Raw genomic sequence first — 22,724 nt, forward strand, 5'->3', positions numbered from 1 at the left:
TCTTTTGATTTTGCTTTATTATTTATTGTTATTTTGGGAAATTGATAGCTTCATGAACAAGAGCACAATTCTAGTCCTTAATAAACTATGATTTTCAGTAATTTTCTTTTTCTACTTGATTGATCTTTCAAATTTTTCTTGATTTTATTACATTACTCATATTTTTCTTTTAATTTTCCCTCTACTTCTATCCTTTGGTTTTTTAGTTTTTCTTTTTTTTTAAAGCTCTCTTAAAATCCAGAAATACTTTGGAGAGATATTCCATTCAAATATAGATTAGAGTAGATTTATTTTTAGATTGATTTCTTACAGTTTAAAAATTTGGTGAATTTGTAACCAAAATAAGATATATATAAGTTGAGGTGCTTATAATAAACATTTGAATATTGAGACAGAGGATTCATACTACAGTAAGAATACTTAGTTTCCTCAAATATTAGATAATATTTTTATCTTTTATCTTTTTAATGTAATTTTAAAAATGTTTAAAATTATTTTCCATGATTACACGATTCTTGTCCTTTCCCTTTCTCTTCTCTCCCCACTCCCAAAGCCAACAAGCAATTCAGAGTTATATGTGTCCTGTCACTCAGAACTTATTTTCATATTATTAACTTTTTAATAAAATAATCTTTTAAAATCAAAATCTTGAATGATATATCCATACAAACAAGTGATAAATCATATGCTTTCTGCTGCATTTATTCTCCAACTGTTCTTTATTTCTATGTGGATAGCTTTCTTTCTCATAAATCCCTCAGGATTGTCGTGGGTTGTTGAATTGCTCTTAGTAGCAAAATCTATTACATTTGATCATAAAGTTACAGGTACTGTGTATAATGTTTTCCTGGTTCTGCTCATTTCACTTCACATCAAATCAGGTAAGTCTTTCAAGTTATTATAGAAATAACAGAGTTCATCATTCCTTATAGCACAATAGTATTCCATCACAATCATATATCACAATTTGTTCAGCTATTCTGCAATCAAGGGACTAACACCTCGTTTTCCAATTTTTGCCACCACAGAAAGAGCAGCTATAAATATTTTTTGTACAAACAGGTCCATTTCCATATATTTTTTTCTCTTTGGGAACCAAACCTAATAGGCATACCCTTGCTGGACAGAAGGATATGTATTCTTTTATAGTCTTTTGGGCATAATTCCAAATTGCCTTCAAGAATGATTGGATCAATTCACAACTCAAATAGCAATGCATTTATGTACTGATTTTGTCACATTCCCTCCAACATTCATTATTTTCTTTTGCTATCATATTGACCAATCTTCTGGGTGTCAGTTGGAGCCTCAGAATTGTTTTATTTGTATTTCTATAATCAGGAGGCATTTAGAACACTCTTTCATAAGATAAATGACAGTTTTGATTTCTTCATATGAAAACTGCCTATTCATATCCCTTGACCATTCATCAATTTGGGAATTGCTTGATTTCTTGTAAATTTGATTTAGTCCCTTATATATTTTAGAAATTAAACCTTTTTCAGAGAATTTTGTTATAAATAATTTTTCTCAATTTGTTGCTTTCCTTCTAATTGTGGTTACATTGATTTTCTTTGTATAAAAATAATATAGTGAAAATTATTCATTTTACATCTTGTAATGTTCTTTGCCTCTTGCTTCATCTTAAATTCTTCCCTTCCCAATAGATATGACAGGTATAATATGCAATGTTCACCTAAGTTACTTATAATATCACACTTTATATTTAAGTTGTATACCCATTTTGAATTTGTCTTGTTATAGGGTATCAGATATTGATTTAAACTTAATTTTTGACATACTGTTTTTTTATTTTCTTTTTAAAATATTTTTACTTGCTTATATGATATGGTTCCTTTCCATACTTCAGTTTCTTTTTCTTCTCTAATAACTACCACTAGCATTTGTAGTACAATATTAAATAATAGTGATGATGATGGGCAATCTAGCTTCATTCCTGATCTTCTTAGGAAGGCTTCTAACTTATTCCCATTGCAAATGATACATCAGATGGTTTTAACTAAATACTATGCATTATTTTGAGGAAAGGTGCTTTTATTCCTATAGTTTTTAGTGTTTTCAATAGGAATAGGTGCTATATTTTGTCAAAGGCTTTTTCTGTATATTTTGAGATAATCATGTGATTTCTGCTAGTATGATTATTGATATGGTCAATTATATGGATGGTTTTCCTAATATTAAACCACCCTCACATTCCAGATATAAATCCCACTTGGTCATAGTGAATAGTCCTTGTGATTACCTGCTGTAATCTCTTTGCTAGTATTTCATTTAAGATTTTAACATATAGGTTCATTAAGGAGGTTAATCTATAGTTTTCTTTCTTTCTCTTTTTTTGGTTTTCCTGGCTTGGGTATCAGTACCACATTTGTGTCATAAAAATAATTTGGTAAGACTCCTTGTTTACTTATTTTGTCACATAGTTTGTATAATATTGATATTAGTTGTTCTTTAAATGTTTCATAGAATTCACTTGTGAATCTATCTGACCCTGGTGATTTTTTCTTAGGGAGTTCCTTGATGGCTTGTTCAATTTTGTTTACTGATATGGGATTAAATATTCTATTTCTTCTTTTGTTAATGTAAGCAATTTATATTTTTGTAAATATTCATACATTTTCCATAGATTATCATATCTATTGCCATATAATTGGGCAAAATAACTCTTAAAATTTTCTTAATTTCCTCTTCATTAATGGTGACTTCATCCTTTTCATTGGATACTATTAATTTGATCTCTTATTTCTTTTCTGTAATCAAATTAACCAATACTTTACCTATTTTATGTATTTTTTCAAATAATCAACTCCTACCCTTATTTATTAGTTCAACAATTCTTTTACTTTCAATTTCTTAAATTTCTCATTTGATATTTAAAATTTTCAATTTAGTTTTTATGTGGGGATGTTTCAATAGTTCTTTTCCTAGTTTATTGTTTGCTGCATGCCCAATTCATTGATCTATTTTTCTCTGTTTTGTTACTATAGACATTCAAATATATAAATTTTTCCATGAGTATTGCTTGGGCTATATTCTATAGATTTTGTTATGTTGTCCCATAATTGTCATTCTCTTTAATGAAATCAATAATTATTTCTATGACTTTTCTCTTTGACCCACCAGTTTTGAAGAAATAGGTTTAGTTGCCAATTAATTTTTAATTCACCTCTCCATAAACCCATCAATTATAATTGGTATGGCATTATAACCTGAAAAAGTTGGATTTAATATTTATGCTTTTCTGCATTTGTTTACAATGTCTTTATGCCCTAGTACATTGTCAATATTTGTATATGTACCATGGATTCCTGAAAAGAATTTATATTCCTTTTTACCCCTATTTAATTTTCTCCAATTATCTATTAACTCCTATTTTTTCTAAAAATTCATCCACTTCCTTTATTTCTTTTTAAATTATTTTTGGTTAGGTTTTTCTAGTTTGAATAGGGGAAGGTTGAGGTTCTCCTCTAGTATAGTTTAACTATCTTTTTCCTCCTTAAGCTTCTTTAAAAATCTGGATGCTATACAATTTCGGGTATATATGTTGAGTACTGGTATTTATTCATTATCTATACTGCCTTTTATAGAGATGAGATCAAAATACTGTCATTATCTCTTTTAAACAAATCTATTTTTACTTTAGCTTTGTCTGAGATCATGATTCATATTCCTTTCCTCTTTGTTTCCTTTGAAGCCCAATTGATTCTGTCCCAGTCTCTTATCTTTACCCTGTTGATGTTTGCCTGCCTAAAGTGTGTTTCTTTTAAAGAACATAGGGTAGGATTCTTGTTTTTAATCCATTCTGCTATCTTCTTTCAATTTATAGGTGAGTTTATCCCATTTATATTTATAGGCATGTTTACCTTCATGTAGTTCCCTCCTTTTCGACTTCCTCCTTTAATCCTGACCTTTCTTCTTTCACTCTTTCCCTCTCCTTCAGTGTTTTTCTTTTAGTCAGTCTCCCCATTTCCCCTTCCACCACATTCCTTCTTATTCCCCTCTAATTATAAGGTCCTTTGATAATCACCCTTATTTTACTCCCCTCCCTGATACTCCATTTCTTATTTCCCTTCTACTTCTCCATAGGGTAAGTTACAATTCTATACCAAATTGAATTTGTCTTTTCTTCCTTCTGAGCCAATTCTAATGTGAATAAGGTTTAAGTATAATTGTCATCAACTTCTCCCTCACTTCCATTGTATTAGTCTTCTCTCCCTCCTCTGTTTCTTTGTGATATAATTTATACCATTTTACTTCCCTTTTTCCCATTTCTTTTAATATGATCATCTTTTTTGCCCTTAGTTTTATTGTGTTTTTTTTTTTTTTGATATATCATCCTAAACAAATTACTACCACACCCTCTATGTGTACGTCTTCTAACTACTACAATAAAGACAACATGTTTTAAGAGTTATTTAAGAGCATGGAGCTCCATGCTCTCTGAATTATTTATTTCTTTATGTTTGTTGTATTTTCTCTTTGGCCTGGGAGCTCTTGAACTTGACTCGAAAATTCTTGGGAGTTGCCTTTTGGAGATTTAATGCAGGAAGTAATCTGTGGATTCTTACAATCTCTATTTGCCTTCTTGTTCAAGAATATAAGGGAAGATCTCTTGAATAATTTTCTGGGGTCATCCAATAATTCTTAAAGTGTCTCTCCAGATCTATTTTCTAGGTCAGTTGTTTTTTTTCAGTAAGATATTTCATATTTACTTCTATTTTTTAATTCTTTTGATTTTGGTTTACTGTTTCTTGATCTCTTCTGAAGTCTTTAGCTTCTATTTGCCCCAATTCTAATTTTAAAGACTCAATTTTTTTCATGACCTTTTGATCCTCTTTTTCTATTTTACCCTTCTTTTCAATTCATTCTCTTCCTTGTTTGACTTTTTTTGCCTTTTTCCAGTAGGTAAATTATGGCATTTAAAACACTGCTTTATTCCTTTGATTAATGTGTCTCTTTTCCCAGTTGACCTATTTTGCTTTTAAGGTGTGTTTTTTCCCCATTTATCTTCAGTCTATCTTATTTGGTTTTTAATTCCTTTTTGAGCTCTTCAGAGCATGAGTACAATTACCAGTTCTTTTTTTTTAATGTCTCTCTTGAAATTCCTTGGGTACTACCATCCTTTGTTGGTTCTCTTCTTTATCCTTGTGGAAGCTTTTAATCATTACCTTCTTTTTCAGTCATTTATTCACTTTCTGTCTTTTTCCCTATTGACTGTAAGAGAGTCCCTCTTCTGGTTTACTGTATTAGGTCATTTGATTTGCTCTGCCCTAGGGCTGAATATTTAGTCCTCTCTTCTCTGCTGGTATCCTGGATTAGGCTGGTTGAACTAACCTGCTTTGGTGCTAAATCTTCACTATAACTGTGGGGGGCAAAAGTGCCCAACCAGATGGCCCCCTGATCCTCCCTGCCAGTTGTAGTCAGAGCCTGGCACCTCAAGTGGTGGGTCTGAGGGGTTCCTTTGAGTTTGTGGCCCCTGCCTTGGGATTCAAGAGTCAGTTTACATCTAATCACAGATCTCAGTGGATTAGGTTGGGTAGAATGGTGGCTCAACCAGAACAGTCTTCTTTCTAGTTCTACAATCATACCATGGAAATTGACTCTCTCTGCCTACCCTTCAAGTTGTGTTCAACAATAGCCCCATAATTCTGGCTTGTTGGTTGGTTTCTTTTTGAAGTACTTTAAAAGATTGGTATGGATTGATAGAGTGATTTTGGCTTTTGTTGCTCCTAAGCCACCATCTTGACTCCACCCCCCAATTTTATTTTTTAAATAGTTCTTTTTCTCAGTGAATCTTGTACCTCTTTTTCTGTGGCTCCAATACTGCTTTTCAAGAAATTCTCCTCCTCACTGCATTCTTGTGTCTCTTTTACCAATTAACCAATTTCATTTTTAAGGTAATTTTTTCTTCAATATTTTTTGGTGCCTCCTTTACCAACTATTGGCTGTTTTTTCATGATTTTCATAAATTTGTGCTCTGATCTCTGAGTAACTTGAGATATTCTATTTGCCCTTGGAACTGTAAACAGGATACCATACTCCTCCATGGATGCAAGTGTTTGTGTCTTCTAATGTTCTTACACTGAAATTGAATCACTCTCACATAGACTTGATCTTGTACTTTAGGCAATATAACCACAGTCTTGTACCTGAAGCCAGCAAAGGGTCCGGTCCCCTTTAATTTCTTATGAACAATTATCTATCACTCCCCCTTACTGACCATTGTTGAGAGATACAGAATCTTTTGCTGTTGCTTCAGCTCTGTCCAAGGCCTACTGATGTTGTGTGACCTGCCCTGGTGAGCTGCACGCCATCTCCACCTCTGTATACTAGATACATTTTGTTGTCCTTTTAAGTTGATTTATGATGGAAAATTTGTCTTTTTTCAATTCTATATTATTCCATAATTCATTCTAAGTCACTATTTCATAGTTTTCAGGGGTTTTTTTGGATGGTAATTTGGTAGAGATAAGATGAGTATCTATACCTTTTTCACCATCCTGCTTCCAACTCCCACCAATGGAAGAACACTTTTAAAAAGAAAGATAGACCAAATGGGAAAAGAGATGCAAAAGCTTAACAAAGAAAATAACTTTTTTAAATTAGAATTTGAAAAGTGGTATATAATATTTCCATAAAATATCAATAAACAACAACAAAGAAAAGCTGATATATTTCAACATTTTACCTTAAAAATAATTGAAGAAAGATAATCTAAGAATTATTGGCCTGTTTTAAAGTTATGATATCAAAAATACCATATATCACTTGCATTTGTAATGAATCAAGTCAGTTAAATGACTACTTCCAGGCATCTAGCATTATGCTAAGAACAGTGGAAAAGATGTGATGCTGGATTAACCCAAAGTTGAGGATACATAAAGCATGAATAATGATAATAAAGAATGATAAATGATTCAAAGGTGGTAAACAAATACAACTGACATGGTATCTCTTGTTAATTAACTACACAAATATACATTTATGCATATATTGCTTTTGGGTCTAAGTTTATTCGTATGTAAAGAAGAAAATTGGACAATGAGCCCTAAACATAATTCTAGCTCTAGTTCTGTCAATTTCTCTGAGTATATTAGATCTGGAGAAACATAGCCACAATGGTGGATAATGTACTTAGATCTACCTTATTTCTACCAAATTACTATCCAAAACCGAAGATAATCTCTAGAAAAAATTCTGGAGTGCTATAACTCACAAAAAGATGGAATGGAATAATTTTTCATCCCACAACAACTTAGAAGAGTAGCAAAACAGATCTAGTGGATTGGGTTTGAATGTGAGTATGAAACAACAAGCCAACACAGGTCCTGACTCAGCAACAATCCTTTGGAACAGCTGAATTGGCAGCAAAGGTTTCTGTATCTTTAAGCAAAAGATAGTCAGAAGGTGGATCAGACAATTGCTCAGAAAGAGATTACAAGGGGCCCCTTTGTCAGCTTTGAGAATAAAACTTATTTATTTCCCATAGAAAGATCCAGATCACAGTCTTGGGAAATAGTCTCTGGAGGGGATAAGTAATAGCATATACCAGCACTTGGGGCCATAGGGTAGAAGTGGACCCTGAATATAGTTAAAATAGGAAAAAAAAGTGTGCTGGTTATTACTTACTGACCAGAGGACAGATCAAGAAAGTAATAAATACATGTTTCCTTATATCACAAAGCATTGGAAGAATTGAAAGCAAGTAGATTCCCCAGAGCTAGTTCTGGAGTCAGCTTCACAAAGAACCTAAAGCTTGGAACAGTTTTCCCTTCACCAAAGTTACAGAATCTATCTTTAACAGTTTTAAAAAAAAATAGAAAAAAGACTGGAAAATGAGCAAACATCCAAAAATGAAATTCAATTTAAAAAGTCATTTTGGTGACAGTAAAGAGAAAAAAAAATACTTTTTTGAAGGCAACAAAGTCAATATTACTGAATCCAAAGCTTCCAAGAAAAATATGAATTTCATTAAATCCCAAAAAGAATAAATGAGATAAAAAAGAAATCAAATGAGAGAGATAGAAGAAAAATTGGAAAAAGAAATTAGTGATACGGGAAAATCACATACAAAAAAGAGTCAACAGTTGCAAAAAGGAAGCACAAAAAATAAAGAAGAAATTAACATCTTAAAAAAACAGAATATATCATCTGATATAAGAGACACAGAAATCTATTGGAGAAAAGTCCTTAAAAAACAGAATTCACCAAATGGATTAAAAAAGAAAGATGTACAAAAGTTCACTGAGGAAAAGAATTCTTTAAAAAGTATAATTAGCCAAGTGGAAAAGATAGTAGAAAAGGTCCCCAAGAAAATCCTTTCTTAAAATGTAGAATTGGGAAAGTCAAAGCTCTATGAGACATCAAGAAACAATCAAACAAAAACGAAAGGATGAAGATATAGAAGGAAATGTGAAATATCTTATTGGAAAAACAATTGACATGGAAAATAAATCTAGGAGAGAAAATCTAAGTACTCTTACTCTACCTGAAAGCCATGATCAAAAAGAAAAAAAACAAACTTAGCCATCATCTTTCAAGAAATTAACAAGGAAAGCTGTCCTTATATTCCTACCCAAAGAATGAAATAGAAATAGAAAGAATCCATCAAACAACTCCTGAAAGAGAACCCCAAAGGATAATTCCAAGGATTATTATAGCCAATTTGTGAACTCTAATATAAAGGAGAAAATATTGCAAAGAGCCAAAAAATGATTCTAATATTGTGGAGTCACAATAAGGATAACAAGGTTTAGCAGCTTCTACATTAAAGGAGAAGAGGACTTGGAATATAATATTCCATTGTGCAAAGGAGCTAGAAAGTCTACCAAGAATCACTTACCTGGAAAAACTGACCATAATCCATCAGGAGGGAAAATGAATATTCAATGAAATAGATGATTTTCAAACATTCCTAATGAAAGAATCAGAGCCAAATGGAAAATTTAACTCTCAAGTACAAAATTCAAAAGAAGAATAAAAAGGCAAAGGAGAAAGAGAAAGCAAAAAATAATCAAGAAGATTAAACCATTTATATAAGTACATGGGAAGATGTTGTGCTTTGTTTTGATTTTTTGTTTTTTGTTTTTTGTTTTTTTTATTCCTAAGAGTTTTCCTGGGAAGAGAGCAATAATTTACATAGAGGGCAAAGATATGAGTTGAATATGTAAATCTTGAAATTTCTCAGACTTCTGAATGTTAAAAATTTCCCCATCGGGGAATTCTCAATTGGAACAATTCCCTACTAGGAACATTTCCCAATTTGACTGTGAGAACTCGCCAGGATCAGAAATGGGAGGACCTCTACTCCACCCATACTTAAGACTGCTTTAGGGGAGAAAACTCCTTGCTAAACAATGAAAGTACTTGGACCCATATTTATGATGAGGAAGGGAGTTCTTTGAGCCATGACTGTTTTTAGAATTGATACAATGGGATGCTAGGTACCTATAAAGGTCGGGCAACTTGAAAACTTGCCAGGAGCAAAGAGGTGAAAACTTATTCAGAGATTTTCTCTTGAAGGGATTAGTTGACTCAGCTGTGTTTTCTCTGGTTCAAACTTACTAAAGGGATTAAGTTGACCCAGCAGTGTTTTTAGAATGGGTTGTCCTTTGGAAAACGTCTACAGTGATTGGTAGATGTAAGGACTTAGGGGAGGTGACATAGGAGAAAAACCCCTATATAAGAAAAAGCAGAATCTCTTGAGAAGAGAATCCTTTTGGAGGATCTCTGATGAGGATCGCTTGGGAAGAATCTCTTGAGAGAGGCTCTGGAGAAGGGAAGCTCTTGGAGGACAATCTCTAAGGAGGTCTCGCTGGAGCTCCTCTGAGGGGACTCTGTCCCTCTGGAGGCTCTTGAGAGAGGCCCTTTGAAACAGTCTCTGGCTGGAAGGCTCTTTGAGGAGGACTCTGGCTGGAACTCTCTCTGAAGAAACTCTGTCACTAGAATCCTTGCTTAGACAGACCTTGTGGTGAGTGATAAAAGACTGACTGATCTCTCTCTCTTAAGACTCAGTTCTAGGCCATGTTGGCTTAAGGCCCTTCATACTTTTCTCTCTCTCTCTCTCTCTCTCTCTCTCTCTCTCTCTCTCTCTCTCTCTCTCTCTCTCTCTCTCTCTCTTTGATTACTCATTGTATTATTAATTAAATTCTCTATAAAACCCAGTTGATTTGGGCATATTCATGATTGGGAATATATTCCCTGGGGACCACCTTATATTTGATTAAAAAACCAAGATACTGTAGGAAAACATATTTTCTGAGGTCAAATTTACTCACCCACTCTTATATCTATCACAATTTATATCTTCCACTATTTTACTCACTATAAATATGATGTGATGATGTAAAAAATAAAGTAAAATATGAGAAAGAAAAATGTATTAGGAGAAATTGGAAGGGAGACAAAAGAGTGGAATAAATTAGCATACATAAAATGGACATAAAATACTTTTACAGTGGAAGGAATGATAGGAGGTTTGAGGAGGTACTCACTTGAAGCTTAATTTCACTGGAATTGGATCAGTTAATGAAGGACATACACAATAAATTGGGTATAGAAATATACCTTAATATATAGGAAAGTAGGGAAAAAAAGGGGATAAGAGAAGAGGGATTGGGATGATAGAACAGAGGAGTGATATTGAGTGATATGGTGACCAAAAACTAAGTGGGGAAACAGGATGGGGATTAATACATAGTAAACATAATGAGGGAAAATTACAATCTGTAATAAAAATCTCATTTCTCAACTACATAGAATAATTAGATGGTTATATAAGAATACATGTCATTTACCAGTTGATAAATGGTCAAGGGATATAAACAGGCAATTCATATTGAAAAAGTAATTAAATTCTCTATAGTCATGCAAAAATGCTTTAATCCACTATTAATTTGAAAAAAAATGCAAATTAAAACAACTCTGAGTGTCACCTCACATATATCAGACAGTTGATATAAAAGGAAAATGACAAAAATTGGAGAGAATTTAGGAAGTTTGAGACACTACTGCACTGTTTGGGCAATTGTGAACTGATTGAACTATGATGGAAAAAAATTAACCTATTCCCAAAGGGTTATAATTCATTGAATGCCCTTTGACCCAGAAATAACATTACTAGATTTGTATCCCAAAGGGAAAAAAGGTGGGGGGACTGAAATGTGTAGAAAATATTTAAAGCAGATTTTTTTGTGAGGGCAAAGAAGTAGAAATTAAGGGGACACTCATAAATTGAGGAATAGCTGAGTAAGTAATAGTATCTGTTTACTATTATGCTTTATAGAATGATATAGAAGGGCTCAGAAGAAACCCTGGAAAGACTTACACAAATAAAGCAGAGTGGAATAAGGAGAACCAGAAGAACACTGTACATGTTGACAGGAATAATATACAATGAAAAACTCTGAATAACTTAGTTATTCTCAGTAATAAAATTATCCAAAATAATCTCAAAGGACTCATGATAAAAGATGTCATTTACTTCCCAACAAGGAACTCATGGAGTTTGCATCCAGATCAAAGCAAACTTTCTTCACATTATTTTTAAATTTCTTTTTGCTCAAATTTCTTTCCACAAAAAATTAATATGAAAAAACATGTTTTACATGATTGCACATGTAAAATATATATAAGATTGCTTACCATTTCAGAGCAGAATGGAGGTAAGGAGAGAGTTTCAGATTAAAAATTCTTTTAAAACTGTTGGAAACTGTTTTTACATGTAATTGGGAAAATTTAAATTAAATTAAAAACAATTATGTGAAATCTGAAAATACAGAAGTTTTATGTCTTCAAAATTACCTGAAGATACACTAAATTTTTTTAAAGTGCTACTCTTGCCATATGACTTTTTGATAGACCTAAATGTATGATGTAATGACCACTTGATTTGGAGTCAGGGGACCAAGTTTGGAATGCCAACTGCTACTTACTATTTAAATTAGTAATGACAAATCACTTAAATTCTCTGGGCTTTCCTCATCAGTACAAAGAAGCCCTGGGAGTAGATAATCTTTAACATATTCCCCAGTTATAAATCTATGACCCAAAGGTAAAAAAAAATAATGAGACTTTTGGGAAAATGTTAATATTATTAGCATTTTTTATTTTCACTAACTTCTGAAGCTCTAGAAAAGAATAAAAACCTTTAAAATTTTGATGTTGCTGTCAGAGATATTTCTATCAGAAAAGTTGAAAAAAGTTGTTTTGTGTGTGTGTGAGATTCTGGATTTGATGGAGAATTTAGTCTTGATAGTCTTTAGTTAGGTAGTTAGTCTGAGTAAGCTGAGTAAGTAATTAGATAAGTAAATGTAGTGAGTAAAAATCAGATGCTAAACTCTTTCCCTATTCCATTCCCAAAACCTTTCCCTTACTTGTTAATAAATTCAATTTTATTGATATTATATTATACTCTTCCTTTCCCCTGTTCCTAAAAATCATAATAACAGTATTCATCTATTTTTAAATTGGTTGGCCAAATATAAGGAATCCAAATTGTGGTGTTCTCAGATGGTCTCAGGAAAGTAGAGGTCTGCTCTCCAGTAATCCTCCACCGGAAGACTGGAGATTTCCTCTCACCCACAGCCCATTGATCCTCAAACTCCAGTTGCTTGATGGATGGATTATCAGGATGTCTCAGCTACACACCTTTCTCCTTCTCCTTCCAGCTTCAGAGTGTCAGTTGGCAAACCTCCCCTTGGAACTCTTGACTCAACTAGCTCAGGAAAGATTCTATGTGTCAAGATCTGTCAATTATTCTCTCGTTACTTTTACCTTGCTACAATACTTACCAATTTTTTTGCAAATGGAAGAGAGCTAGATTGGAATCCACACTAGTGAGAACCACTAGTGAGTTTCTCAAGATCCTCCTATTTGTAAATAATATAGTGTTGAATAAATCTAAGCAATAAAACATTTCATAACTTTCTAAATGATAATTGAAAAAAATTCCTTTAACAATGAATGGAGGAAAAGCAGAACAAAGGATTCCTATTTTAGAAAGTATTGAATGCAGTGCGTAACTTATAGGGTTTATCTGCCAGAATATATAATATATGTGCCCTCACATGAAATAATGTATGTATATACATTTGCATACATACATATGCATGTACATACATAATATTTTGGATATATACTCTACATAAATAAAGATATAGACTCAGAATTGAGCAGCAACAGGAGTATTGGAAGGATGCCTTTTCAGAATTGTAAAATTCTTTTTAAAAATCATAAACGTTAATCTATCTTTTTAATTCATCTAACCCATCTTTTTAACAACAATATTCATCCAGTGATAATATCAGTCTGCAAGTCATTGGACACATCAGTAATTAAATCAACAAGAAAATTAAGCACTTACTACTTATCAGGCAATATTGATAATACTGGGGACATATAGAAAGGTGTGCCATTAATTTGGCATATGATTGTGAAGGAATACTACTGTGTCATAAGAAATGAAAAACATTAGTCATGGGAAAAATGGAAAGATTTATGTGAAATTGTGAAGAGTGAAACAAACAGAATCAAGAGAACATTGTATTCTACACCAGAAATATTATTTTAATAATGACTTGTGTATATCTATTTCCATAGAAAGAAGAGTAAGACATATTTTAATATATAAGTGAATCATTTTGTCAAATGGTGCCTTCTCTAATGGGAGAGGGGGAAAGGGAGAGAGCATATGAGTATCTGAGTATATAAATGTAACAAATAAACATATTTTTAAAAAAATTAGACATTAAAGGACTATATTCTTTAACCCATTCATTTTTATTACAGAGGGAAGAATTGTGATTCTGACAAATAATCAGGTTTGAACAAAGTTGAATTTATAGAAAGTCAATGCTAGAACCTTACTCTTTCGACTCTGTCAAATGTAGAGCAAATGTACATTTGCTGTCTAGTTGTTTAATTAAAGCCTGTGAGAACTCTAATGAATTTAGGAAAAAGAAAAGATATTTTACAGTCATACTAAGAGCTTAAACTTGATATTTTGTGTGGAACTATCCTGCTTCATCATATTTCAATTGCTTTACACATTGTGGCCATGGAAAAGAGCCTTTTATGCTCAGACTGCAAAAGAGAACAGCACTGGAATCCCCCTCCCCCAAAAAAAGAATTCAGTGACAGCATTAAATGCCATGGCTACTGTCAATCCACATTCCTACCCTTTCTCCACTGACATTTCTGAAGCTAAGAACTAACCTGGAAATTATATGTCAATAACAGAATAAAGACAACAACATCTGCTATTGTCTATGGTTGTTTTTGTTTTTCCTTTTGATAGGAAAACAAGGAATGACTTGTCTTTCTAAAATGTAGCATGTTTATAATCCAATGTATAAAAATGAATGCAAAAATCATATACCATTAATAAGTTAGTTATGGTAACTACTTCTATTACTCTATGATTTTCATTATAGAATAGTCATTGTTCCAAAAGTGCCTTAAAAGGGACATGAGGTCAAATGATGGTTTTTTAGTATACTTTCCTCTCTCCCTCTCCTCTTCCCAAGGTGGTGAATAGTCTAATATAGATTATATCCTTACTGTCACATAATACATATTTACATATTGCTCATATCACATATACCCTAGGAATCTCATGAAAAAAATACAATGGGAGATGGCATGCTTTGATCTGCAAGCAGACTCTTTAACAGTTCCTTCTTTGACAGTGGATAGCATTTTCTTTATGAATCCTATGTATTTATTTTGATGAATTTTGTTTTTATTTTTTCTATTTATGTGAAATAATATTTGGATACTTGAATTTAGATACAGTTGTCATTTTTATTATATTTGCTTGGCTATTGATGAGCAATTAACATTTTTGTAATGAGTTAGGTCTAAATATGTTTGTGTGAAGAATATTTTGAAATTGTGTTCATAACTGCTGGATTTATTTTAGTAGGTATATCCCCAAGTATTTTATCTTTTCTATAGATATTTTGAGTTGAATTTCCATTTTTATTTCCTAATGATGGACTTTGTTGGTGGCAAATAGAAAGGCTGTTTAGTAGAATTCATTTGCAAACCATTTGGTCCTGGAACTTTTTTCTTAGGAAATTCATTGATGTTTTGTCCATTTTCTTTTTCTGTGATTGGGATGTTTAAGTATTCTAGTTCCAGTTTTGCTAATCTGAGTTGTGCATATTTTTGTGACTATTCATCTATTTCACTTAGATTATCATATATTTTTCCATAATATTGATCAAAGTAATTGAATAATTGCTTTAATTTTTTCTTCATTGATTATAGCTTTACTTTTTTCATTTTAGAAGTCAATACTTTGGGGTTTTTTTTCTTTTATCAAGTTATTAAAATAATTTATTTATTTTTAAAGAAACTCCTTCCCTTCTTTTTCACTTCTTTGGTTTTCCTACTTTTAACTTTATTAATCTCTACTGTGATTTAATGATTTACAATTTGATTTTAATTGGAATTTTTTCTAGTTTTTTTTTTTTAATTTCATGTCTATTTATTAACCTGCTCTTTCTCTATTGTATTGAAGTAAGCAGTTAGAGAAACAAATTTACCTCCAAGTACAGTTTTGGCTATATTCCATAAATTCTGGCATGTTGTCACTCATTGTCATTTTCTTTAATACCATTGTTATTATTTCTAAGATTTGTTATTTGACCCATTTATTCCTTAGTATATGATTATTTAATTTCTAATTAATTTTTATGCTTTTTGTTGCCATTTGTTCAATGCAATTATTATTGCATTATGTGCAGAAAAATATACATTTAATATTTCTGCTTTTCTATATTTTCCCTGTTTTATGGTTGTTTTTTGTGGTCATGTACTACTGAGAAAAAGTGTATTCCTTGTTATTCTCTTTCAGTTTTTTCTGGAAGTCTAATATATTAGCCTTCTCTGAAGTTCTGTTTACCTACTTAAATTTTTTGGTTGCATGTATCTACTTCTAAAAGAGCAAAATTTGAGGTCCCCCTCTAATAATATTTTAATATCTATCTCTTCCTATATCTCCTTATTTTTCTTTCAGAATTCCAGTGTTTTGCCATTTGGCATATATATATATATATATATATATATATATATATATATATATATATATATTTGTTTAATATTGGTATTGTTTCATTGCCTATGGTTCTTTTTATCATGATCTATTTCCTTCCTTCTCTCTTTTAAATAGATTGATTTTTATTTTGCTTTTTTTTGAGATAATGGTTGCCACTCTTGCTTATTTTATTTAAGTGAGGCATAAATAGATTCTGCACCAGCCCCTTACTTTTACCCTGAGTGTATCTCCCTGCTTTAAATGTTTCTTGTATACAGCACATTGTGGGGTTCTGGTTTTTAATTCACTATGGCATTCTCTTCTGTTTTATTGGTGAGCTCATCCCATTCACTTTCACAATTATGATTACTAATTGTTTCCGTTCATCTTATTTTCTGTGTTTACTCTTCTCTCTCCAATGATTCTAACAATAATGATAACAAATGCTCTAATAACTTTATCAAATAAATTCAGACAAAATTTGTGCTTTGCTGTCACATAATTTCTCACTACTGACTTCAGTTAGCATGGAATTTTACCATAACTGTCCACTATAATGCATTTGTGATCTCATCAGTTTGATTATCCTTTCTACCAGAGCAAATCAAAAGTTATTAATGTATTCTGATCATGTATGCCTTTTGCCCATTACATGGCACAAATCCCCCATAAGTCATCATCCCAATGTTCTTGGGTGCTTTTGTTAAGATTTCTTTTTTTATGTATCTTCTTAAACTATTTGGTATCCCATCCACTATTTTTGAATAATTTTTCTAACTACTATGATAGTGAACACTATTCTTGAGAGTTACAAATATCATTTCCCCATATAGGAATATATAAACTATTTGTCCTTACTGAAACCCTTAGAAATTTTTTTTCTTTTCCCTCTCTTTCTTGCTTACCTTTTCATATTTCTCTTGAATTTTGTATTTGGACATCAAATTTTCCATTTATTTCTGATTTTTCTCTTTATAAATACTTGGAAATTTTCTATTTTGTTAAATGCTCATACTTACCCCTGAAAGTATATAGTCAGTTTTGATGGGTAGGGTGATCCTTGGTTGTACACCCAATTCTTTTACCTTACTGAATATCAAATTCTAAGCCTTGTAGTCCTTTAGTGTGGAGGCTGCCAAATTATGTGTAATCCTGATTGGTGCTCCTTGGAATTGTCTCTTTCTGACTTCTTGCAATATTTTTCTCCTTAGCTTGGAATATCTTGAGTTTGTCAACTACATTCCTAAGGGTGTTCTTTTGAGGATTTAATGTAGAGGATGGTCTATGGACTGTCTCAATGTCTATTTTGTCTTCTTGTTTAAGAATATCAGGGCAGTTTTCTTGGATAATTTCTTGTAGTATGATGTTAATATTTCCTTTCATTTCTAGGTTTTCAGGTAGGTCTATAATTTTCAAGTTGTCTTTCCTGGACCTTTTTTCCAAGTCAGTCATCTTCTCAATGAGATATTTCATATTTCCTTTTAAGTTGTCATTTTTTGACTTTGCTTTATTTATTCTTGCTATCTTGTGAGATCATTACCTTCTACCTTCTAGTTTTTATAGGCTGGTTTTCAGGTATAATCTTTTGAGTTTCCTTTTTGTTCCAGTCTATCCTGCTTTTCATGGCTTCCAGTAGGTCACTTCTCATATCCAATTTGTTTATCATTTCATTAGTCTTCAGGGCTTCTTTTTCCATGTGGGGGATTCTGTCTTTTAAACTGCTATTTTCCTTTTGAACTATTTCCCACTTTTCTTGCCAAGTTTTTTCTATTGTTCTTACTTGGTTCTCTACCTCCATTCTAATTATTTGGAGGGCTTGTGACCAATTTTCAATTTTTTGTATGTGTTTTCTTGTTTGTTGCCCTCTTTAGCCTCCTCTGTAGATTGTTGTTTTTCTCTGTATAATTTATCCACGGTCAAAGATTTTTTTAATCTTTTTTTTTTTATTTTGTTTTATTGTTGGTTGTAGATTGTAGTTCTTGGGTGTTGGTGGCCATTGCAATGTTAGTTTTTTTCTTCCCTTCCCAGTAAGAAATCTGAGTGAAGAAGGTAGGAATGTTTCTCTGTATTAAGCTACAAAGTGGTTTTTCCCCGAGGCTATTTTTCAGTTGCCCTGTCTGCTGTGGGCAGCCCCTCTCTATCCTATCTCTCAGATCAAGCTCCATGTTTCTCAGTTTCCTGGGGTCCCATGTCTCAGTGTTCTCAGGGGTACTTCTGTGGTTCCCTCAGCCAGCCCCTGAGAACCTAGAGTTTGCCCTATGCTCACTCTGACTCTGGTGCTGTAGGTGGAGTGAGGGAGGGATGATCAGCTTGCACTTTGGTAGGAATAATTTACCACCTTATAACATGGAAATGCCCAAACCCTGCCTACCTTCAAGGTCATGCCCTACTGTAGAGCCCCTTATCTTACAAGATTTTGTTTTTTCTTCTTTTGAGGTGTTTTATGCCCATCAGTGGTGAAAAGAAGATCCATGCTTCTACTCTGTGGCATCTTAACCTGGAAGAGAGACTGATATTTTTTCAAGTTCATAATAATGGTATATTCATATTAATCCTTCCAGCAAACATCTAATAGTATTAAGTCTATAGTTACTTTATTTCTCTATCAGGAGGTGACCAGTATTATAATGTATGCACTTGAAGTTAAGACGAAGCTCTTTTTTTCTAACACAAGTAATTCATACCTTTGCAAACCTCTGCTCCTTGAAGACAAGTGACATTTTAAAATAATGTATATGTGCTTGCCAGTCCAAAGGTAGGCATAATCCAGAAAATCTTCATAATAGTTAGAAATAAATGGATTTTGGCCATGAGCACATCTCTTTGTTGAGAAATATTTAGGCCACATCAAGGATTGTTAATTAACACTATTAAGAAAACAGAAACCAACAAAATCAAGTATTTTCCTACATATATTCCCCTAAGAGGAACTTAATTCTAACTTATCAATGAAAGGAAAAATCTAAACTTATAAAAATAGACATGTCACTTTATTGGTTGCTTCAAGTAGAAATGCCAAATGAGGCTCACCTACCTGACTCTTGTCCACCCTCTTGAGATAGATTTAGATATTGATCAATATTTATAGATTTTTATAGTGCAGCAGTTACTAATGTCACTTCAATTATTATTTGTGACTTTTCTCTTTAATTACACCATTGCAATTTCTGGTCAGGTTCAGGTGTGGTCACTAGATAGCAGGGAAGTTGTATGTTTTTCTCACTAAGAAAGGTCAAGGGGTTGCAATGATATAGTGGGAAAAGCTCTGGACTTTAATAAGAAAAATGGATATTTTTCCCTTTTCTGACATATATTCATTGTGTGATGTATCATCACTTCAGTGGGCCTTGATCTTATCATCTTTGAAATGAATTTGTACCAAATCTGTATAACTATTTTCACTTCTGATATTCTATAAATCTAGGTGTCTCTGTCACACTATGAATACTGAGATGAGATTCTTGGAATGGGATAAGGTCCACAAATCACTGATAGGGGAATTTCTTCTCAGTGGATAGTTGAACTGTATAGTATAATGAGAATTTAAGTTCATATCAAAGACCCTCAAGTACAGCTTGTATCTTCTAAATCATTAAAGAAACAATATTATGCCCAGGACAACTTCTGAGTAAAATGCATGCAGGTATTTCTAATTACTCTTCAATTATTATGGAAACACTAGGCACCCTGTATGTGATAGAGCTGGCTTACATACTCCACCCTACAACTTCTCCATCTAGGATAATGAGGATTCTGTTGAATAAGCATAGGAGAAAATACTTGATATATTTTTTTCCAAATCTCTGTCCTTACACAGTAAGGCTGGTGTGAACTGTTGCTCATTATGTTTTTTGCCTTGAGCAAAGTTTTTACCTTATCTTTGGGAGGTCATTATGGCATGGCCTTCAACTCTGTGTATTTTATCTCCAATCTTGGAAGAATGGTTTCATCTCATTTTTGAGTTTTAAAGTGATACAGAAAATGATCAAATTCATTTCATATAAGAACAAGTTCTAAGAACAGTATGTTTAGCACCCAAAAGCTAGGTCACACATAGAAGTGGCACTAACAGAACAGCTGTCAAGTTTTATGATCATTATTTCATTGGAAAAATTTCTTTTTTACCAGTGAAATGCCTCAACATTTATCTTTGGTCTTGCTTCTGATTAATATTATAATCTTTTATGATTATGATTATTCAAGGTAGTTTTAAGAATAAAATATTATTTATAAATCATAAGCAAATAAACTTTTAATTTATGATTTCACTGAAATTAATTTCTTTTCTAATAGTTTCATTAAGATGAGTTTTTATATATTTAAAATTTTCTTAGCTGTTCTCTTTTAAAATTTAAATATCATTGGTGCCCCTCTAGTTGGCAATACATGCTTGTGTCCCAAATTCTACTTTATCAAATTGAAATTCTTCTACTAGGAATTATATACCTGAAGAGGGAGAGAAAGGAGCACCCCTTCTACTCACAAGCTTGAAATAGCCCAGAACTGTCTGCCCTAATACTCATTCCCATCCATCCCAATGGCATGAGAAATGGTCTTTAAGTCAGTCCATAGATGAAATTATTTAATTGGAATTTCATATTTTCCACAAAATCTTTATTTTTACCTCCTGTGTTATTACTTTGAATAGAATTTCAATTTTTTAATTTGTATACTTTCCCCCCCAAAGAAGTGATATTATTTAACACATATTATCAAAATGCCTGGATTCATTGTTCTGAGTCCTGTCAACAAGATGCTAATTAATTGCTTTGTTAATTACTTTGTTTAGTGTGTTTAACATAGTAGTATATTATTTTCCGTCTTCCCAAAATACAAAGGGTAAAGGTTACAATAGCATTCAGTTGATGGAAAAATACAAAAACAGGTGGCAATTAACACAGTATTGCATTCTCAATTTAAAACATTCAAAATCAGATAACAATTCATCAGCAGATGTTGTATTATGTAAATTTCTCCAATGTTCATCATTAGAAGGAGGCCAAACTAACCCAAATAATGTACTAACATGCTGGGATATAGGAATGTGCACTGAACACTAATCACTTGCCTATAGTATTTTTCCCCTTTAAGACATCATCATAATGATGTATCTTCAAATGATAGATGTTTTTATTTTGAGCTAGAATTCATAGTAGACTATCAGCCACTTGATGTATATTTCCTTCGGTCACCTTTTTTTGCAAAATCCTCTGGAAACCTTATAATCTTTTCTATTTTGACTAGACATAAAAGAGATTCTGTTCATTTTATATTTTCATTTAATTCAATACATGCATTTTATTAGGTAGATAAAAAACTAATGCATTCAAAGAATTTCTGGGATCTAAGGGGACATAGAGAAGTTTAAAAAATCAACAACTTAATCCCTATCTTCAAGGAGCTTTTAGTCTAGTAACAGGGATGACAACTACAGACATAAAAAGTTAAGATTATAATTCCTGAATTGTGTTGGAATATGAAAAAATATTATTATAAGCAGTATATGATTTTTGGGAGAAGCAGTAGAATGCAGTGGATAAAAGGAAAACCTCAGAGTAAAGAAAATTTGAGTGCCAGCCTGGCCTCTGACTCATATTAAGTGAATGAATGATTATGGTATATCAATTATATGACTGTAAGTCATAGGAATGAGTCAGCATATAGCATAGTAGTTGATAGAGAGCCAATAATAATAGATAGAAAGTGATCTCAGCATCAAGAAGACCTGGGTTCAAATCTTACCTGTGGGACATTATTTCTATGATCATGGGCAAATCACTTAACCTCTCATTGCTCCCAGGCAACTCTGTGAAACTAAAAATTAGAGAAAAATAGCCAATGTTCCTTAGCAGAGAGAATTTCTTCCTTATACCAATGAAATTTTGGGTTCAAATAAAAAAAAAACTAGTGGGAGAAGTTGGAGATGTAATTTAAAAAATTATAAGTATAAATGAATTTCATAAGATATGAATGTTTATGGAATTAAAGAATGTAGGAAATAGAAAGAACTCAGAGATTTTAGAGGTCCAAAATTAAATAAGAAACAATGTCTAGAGAGTATCGAGTTCACACATTTAGTAGGAAAGTCAAGATTCAAAGCTATATTTTCTGACTCAAAAACCTTTGCTTTATGTACTATACTAAAACAAAGTAAAAAAAAAGTCACAAATTTCACTAAGGTCTGTTTTTAAAAAAATACAATTATTTGTTCTCTTAAAAGAGTGCATGTGTTTGTGTGTGCGTTTGGGGAGGAAACACTCACAGCTGCTATAACCTGAGTCTGCCCATTTTCAGGTCAATCTATGAAAATATTTTCAATAATGAAAAAAAAAAAGTCCAGTACTGTTGTACAAAGGCAGATACAAAGGCAGATGCCAGACCTTAATCACAGCTCCCCGTCAGAGCACAAACATTCATTTACTCAAGACTAACACATTGCTTGATTTTGGGGGAATCTATTGACAGAATATATTCTGATAACAACACAAACAGGGATTTTCTTCCTGACCAGAATTTCCACAGAACTTAGTGGTATCTCCTTCCCTAGGCAATTTTTTAAATTGTGAATTAAGATTTCTTTTTTTTTTTCCTTTTTTTTGATGTTTTAATTTTATTTAGTCAATTTAGAATATTTTTCCTTCGTTACAAGAGTCATGTACTTTCC

Source organism: Monodelphis domestica, chromosome 1, assembly GCF_027887165.1.
Source record: "Monodelphis domestica isolate mMonDom1 chromosome 1, mMonDom1.pri, whole genome shotgun sequence".
In the NCBI taxonomy this organism is placed as follows: domain Eukaryota; kingdom Metazoa; phylum Chordata; class Mammalia; order Didelphimorphia; family Didelphidae; genus Monodelphis; species Monodelphis domestica.